Raw genomic sequence first — 6,000 nt, 5'->3', positions numbered from 1 at the left:
CATCTTCCAGGACCAGAATGCAGCCCCTTTTTGGATAAAGGGTCTTTACAGAAGTGATCACGTTAAAATGAAGTCATTGGAAAGCACTAATCCAGTATCACTGTTCTCCTTATTTTACAAATGGTGGAAATGTGAACAGAGACACACATGCGAGGTTCGACAATTAAATTTGTGAACTCATTGCAACGATGTTGCTAACCTTTTTTGGTATCAGAGGGATTATTCATTATGAATTTGTACCAACTTGACAAATGGTTAACCAAGTTTACTATTTGGAGGTGCAGAAAAGGCTGCATGAACGTTTTGCCAACAGTTCATGGCTCTTGCATCACAACAATGCACCAGCTCACACAGCACTGTCTGTGAGGGAGTTTTTAGCCAGTAAACACATAAATGTATTGGAACACCCTCCCTACTCACCTGATCTGGCCCCCAATGACTTCTTTCTTTACCCAAAGATAAAGGAAATATTGAAAGGAAGACATTTTGGTGACATTCAGGACATCAAGGGTAATACGATGACAGCTCCGATGGCCATTCCATAAAAAGTAAATAAAATTTGTAAATATTTTCTCCCAGTCTCTGACTTGTCTTATCATTTTCATACCATCAACGTTCATTGAGCAAGTATTTTAATTTTGATAACGTCCACTTTCTCAACGTTTATTTTTAAAATGATTATGCTTTTGGTGTCGAATCTAACATCTCATTGTCCAAACCAAAGTACACAAATTTTCTCTTAGTTTTCTTTAGAACTTCTGTAGTTTTGGCTTTCATGGTTAAGTCTTTGATCCATTTTTAGCTAATTTTGGTACAGGGTGTGGAGTTTTTATCCAGGTTCATTTTTTTGTCTGTGGATGTGCAATAGTCCCAGCCCATTTGTTGAAGAGATTATTCTTTCTCCACTGAATTGCCTCTGTGTCTTTGTGAAAAGAAATCAGGACACAGTGTTTCTGAGGGTCTATTTCTAGGCTCTCTTTTCTGTTCTACTGATCTTTGTGTCTAATGTTTCACTAGTATTACATGTCTTGATTGTGGAGGAAGTCTTAAAGTGTGTGGTGGGAGTGCCCATCTTCTTCAGAATTGTTTTGGCTATTCCAGTTTCTTTGCCTTTTCATATTAATTATAGAAGAGCTTGCAGATAGCTACAAAAACGCTTGCTATAATTTTAATTGGAATTACAAGTGAATTTGTAAATCAAATTGGGGAGAATTTATAGAATTTACAATGCTGAGTTCCTCAATCTACGAACAAAGTGTACCTTTCCATTTTTTACATCTTTGATTTTTTTAAACCATTCTTTGTAGTTTTGACCATACAGATCCTGCACTTACTTTATCATTTTAACCATCTGTTCCCAATTTATTTATTTATTTTCCAATTTTTAAAATTAAATTTATTGGGGTGACGTTGGTTAATAAAATTATATAGGCTTCAAGTGTACAATTCTGTAATACATCATCTATATATTGCACTGTGTGTTCAGCACCCAGAGTCAGTTCTCTTTTCATCACCATATATTTGAATCTTAACCATTTTTAAGTGAACAATTCAGTGTTAAATAAATTCATAATTGCACAACCGTCTCCCCGCCCATCTCCACAACTCCTCACTTTGCACAAATGAAACTCAACAGCCATTAAACACTCACTCCCATCCCCCTCGTCTACCCCTGGCACTACCATCTACTTTCTGTCTCTGTGAGGTTGACTGCTCTAGGGACCTCACATAAGTGGAATCATACAGTAGTTATCTTTTTGTAACTGGCTTATTTCATTTGACAATGTCCACAAGGTTTATCCAAATGTAGAAATTGCAGAATGTCCTTTTTTAAGGCTGAATGATCGGTAGTTCATTGTACGTATGTACCACCACACGCTGCTTTGTCCCACAATGAACACTATCTGCTCCCACATTTTAGCTGTGGTGAACATGGGTGTAACTATCTCTTTAAGGTCTTGCTTTCAATTCCTTTGTGTTTGAGATCTAGTTGGTTTAAGTTTTCTGTTTTCTCACTTATCTTCTGTGTGCTTGTTTATCCATTTTTGAATGTGGTATATTGAAATATCCAACTAGTATTACAAATCTCTGTTTCTCCCTTCAATTCTTTCAGATTTTGCTTCATCTATTTTGATGATCTGTCATTAGGTGTATAACTGTATATAATTATTATGTCTTCTTGCTGTATTGAATCTTTAATAACATATAACCTTCTATCTTACAACCTTTTTGGATTTGAAGTCTATTGTGCCCAATGTTGGTACAGCCGCTCTTGCTCGCTTTGGTTCCTATTTGCATTGAACCTCTTTATTTTTTCATTTTCAATGTGTTTGTGTGTTTGTATCTGAAGTGAGTCAATTGTGTAGACAGCATATAGCTGTCATGTTTTTTTAATTCACTCCACCAATCTCTTTTGATTGAAGAGTTTAATCCATTTACACTTAAAGTGATTACTGAGAAGGAGGGACTTATTTCTGTCATTTTGCTTTTTTTTTTCTACATACCTTATAGCATTTTGTTCCTCGATTCCTGCATTACTGTATTCTGTTGTGTTTGCTTGAATTTTTTGTAGTGAAATAGTGAAATTCCTTTCTCATTTCCTTTTGTGTAAATTATTTGTGTTTACCATGGGGATTACATTTAACTTCCTAAATTTTTATCACTACAACTTGAATTTCTAGCAACTTAACTTCAGGAACATACAGACTGTACCCAGGCTCTGTCCCCACCTCTTTTGGTTGGTGTCATAGTTACATCTTTATATATTGTGAGCCAAAAAATAAAAAAGATTCTAAAGATAATTATTGTAAATGTATTAGTCTCTTATAATTATGTAGAAAACAAAATGTGGGAGTACTGTCTGTATTCCATCATATAGTTCACGTCATTGTCTAGTTCCTCTCCTGTCACCTGCAGGACTCTTTTGAGCACCTCTTGCACAGCAGGTCTAGTGAGTGGTAACTCCCTTTTGTTCTTCTGGGAAATTTCTCCCTCACATTTGAAGGACAGTTTTGTCAGATAGAGGATTCTTGGTTGACAATATTTTTCTTGTAGCTCTTTGAAAATTTGGGTCCAGAGCCCTCCGGCCTCTAAAGATCCTGATGAGAAATCTGCTCATGATCTTATTGAGGATTCCTGGTATGTCACAGGTCGTTTCTCTCGTGATGCTTTCAAGATTCTCTCTGTCTTCATCTCTGAAAAACGTGATTCTAATATGTCTCAGTTTTTGAAGACTTCTGAGCTTCTTGGATATTTATATTCATGTATTTGGTCAAATTTATGTGTTGTCATTTTTTTTTTCTTAATGTAGCCATTCTAGTAGGTGTTTAACGGTATCTCATTGTTTTAATTTGTAATTCCCTAGTAATGTATGATGTTGAGTATCTTTTCATATTATTTGCCATTTATGTATCTTCATGTTCACATCTTTTCCCCACAAACTGGCCACTACTTAGAGCTATTGCCTTTTGTATTCCACGAAGTTTTGATGTATTTTTTCTCGCGGCGCTCGCTTCTGAAGCACCCTTCCACAAACTCAGCCTGACATTTTCTCTCCTCCTGCTCTGTGCCCATGTTGGACTCTGTATGTTCTTTCATCTTAGCTTCTCTGTCTTCCATTGCATTTGCATGTTTTTAGCTCTGCTTTCCTTGGCAACGCTGAACACTTCTTGTGAGCAGCACTCTTTTATCTGCTTTATGTCACTTTATTCAGCATATCTGCTTTATTCAGCATCTGGCTGAATACCTCGTTCCTGGTGTTGTCTTGTTGAGTGAAAGGCTGACTGATTCTGTGCACATTGATGGGATGCTTCCCAGTAAGTAAATCATGAAATTCTCTTTTGCCACAAAGTAGAATGTGAATAATGGAACCCCTAGGTAGGCAGTCTGTGTTTCCCACAAACTCAATCAGATACTTGGAGGTTGAATGGGAATGTGCTGTTTCAGGGACCGTTGTCATTCACGGATGTGTGTGTGCACTTTACCTGGGAAGAATGGCAACTGCTGGACGCAGTGCAGAAGCACCTGTACAGGATTGTGACGTTGGAGAACTATGGCCACCTGGTCTCCCTGGGTAGGTGCTGCCTCCCTGAATGGAGTATGCGACCCGCACGCTGCTGCTTGGTTTTCTAAAGCTGGGGGCCGGGGGGGGGTGGTGGTGTGCTTTGTTAAATACTTAGTGATTTTGGACTTGTATTTAGAGGCCAGGTGTTCTTAGCCTCCCTTTCGTGTCAGAACACGCTAGTTCAGTGGTCTTTATGTTGCCGGTCCAAACAGACAGCTTCATCATGCTGCCTCTTAACCGAATCCTCCCCGTTCTTCAGAGTCCCTGAATCCTACGTGGTTTTGGATCAGGTTGTCTGTGATTTCACCACCCACAGGATATCAACACACCAAACCTGATATCATCCTCAAGTTGGAACAAGAGGGAGAGCAGTGGATGACGCAGGCCCATATGCCAAGTCAGTGCCAGCCAGGTACGTGACTGTGACATTGAGACTTTTTCCTTCTTATTTAGAGTTGGTGTGAATTCCGAAGTGACGTGCACCTTACGTTTGTACTTCTGTGTCACTGTGACTATTCTCTAAGTTAATTTCCTCTCTGGTATTCTGTTTCCTTCTGACTTTCCCATGGCAGTGGACATTTCATTATGCATCTAAGCAAGCTTTTCCTCTTCACATCTCTCAATATGAGTTTTATATCCCTGTACTTCCTTTCTATTTTTTAAATGATATAATATCTTTAAATCCCTTGCACATATACTCAGTGACAGTCCCCACTTCCTTTCTTCTCACTGGAACCTACCCCTTCCATGTTTCTCCATGCTAATGAATCTGATGCCATCACTGTCCTTTCTAAGTACATCCCTACATCATGTGATAATATCAGCTTTCCTGTCTGAGCCCCCTCACAGACACCCCACTGCACCCACTCCCACGCAGCATGGCAGTGTGCTTATCCTCTTACTCAATCTGCTGCACTGGCTGTTCCCTGAGGCCAGAGGGCTCTTACTTTTATATTCACCACTTATCTCGTGTAGTGTAACTTTTAAAAGACTTCCATTCTGAAGATTGAAGTTCTTTTTTCTCTACTGGTAACTGGCAGCCCCAGCCCTCTTTCATCTGCCCTTCAGTACTGGGTTTGATTGGGTCATAGGGCATCTCCTTGCATGGACCACTCCCGTGTCTCATTTGGAGAAACTGGAATCATGTCTGCCACATAACAGCTGCTTCTCACCTTTCTGCTCGTCGTTTCTTCATTCTGCTAGTCTTCTAGTTCTTTTTCCTGCTCCTGGGAAGTCAGCTTAAATCTTTATGTGCAGTTATCTTCACTGGTCTTTCTTGCTGTAGTCTGTTAGTCCTCTGGTTCTTTAAGAAGAAGCCTTGTATCTTCCCAGTCTCCACCCACAAGGCCAACATTATCTCATTTCTTGACTGTTCTACTCATTAGCTAAATTTATTCATTTGTGTTTTCTGTGTTAATTCATCTCGGTGTCACTGTCAGATCTATGTCCCTGAGCACCTGTGTATCTGTCACAGGCATAGGACACACCAGCCGTTAGTCTTTGTATCAGGAGGATTGTTTCAGCTGCAATTTTTGATTCATCCTAAATCAGTCTGGTTCGAGGGCAGAGATCAATTTCTCACTGGCCCTTTTTCTTGATGGAAACTCTGACTTCAGCACCTTTTTTTTTTTCTCTCTTTTCTTTCCCCGCCCCCCGCCCCACTTGGTTAAAACCGTTGTTTCTCAGTCTAGCTGTGTAGGACACAGCTCCCTGGCCCATACTGGTATTATGAGCCTTGTGCTCCTCCCGGCTGAGGCAGTTGGTCGCCAGTCGTCGGTTAGGCGTTCACAGCAGCTCTCGCAGGCTGCCGGCCACGCATGATGACTGCCGGCCACTCATGCTGGCCACCAGCCACTCATGGCATCACACGGTAGCCCACGGCAGCATACAGCAAGCAGCTCATGATGGCTGCCCACTGACACTGGCCACCAGCCACT

This window comes from Rhinolophus ferrumequinum, chromosome 9 (genome assembly GCF_004115265.2).
Source record: "Rhinolophus ferrumequinum isolate MPI-CBG mRhiFer1 chromosome 9, mRhiFer1_v1.p, whole genome shotgun sequence".
In the NCBI taxonomy this organism is placed as follows: domain Eukaryota; kingdom Metazoa; phylum Chordata; class Mammalia; order Chiroptera; family Rhinolophidae; genus Rhinolophus; species Rhinolophus ferrumequinum.
Note: the sequence above shows the minus strand (reverse complement) of the source record.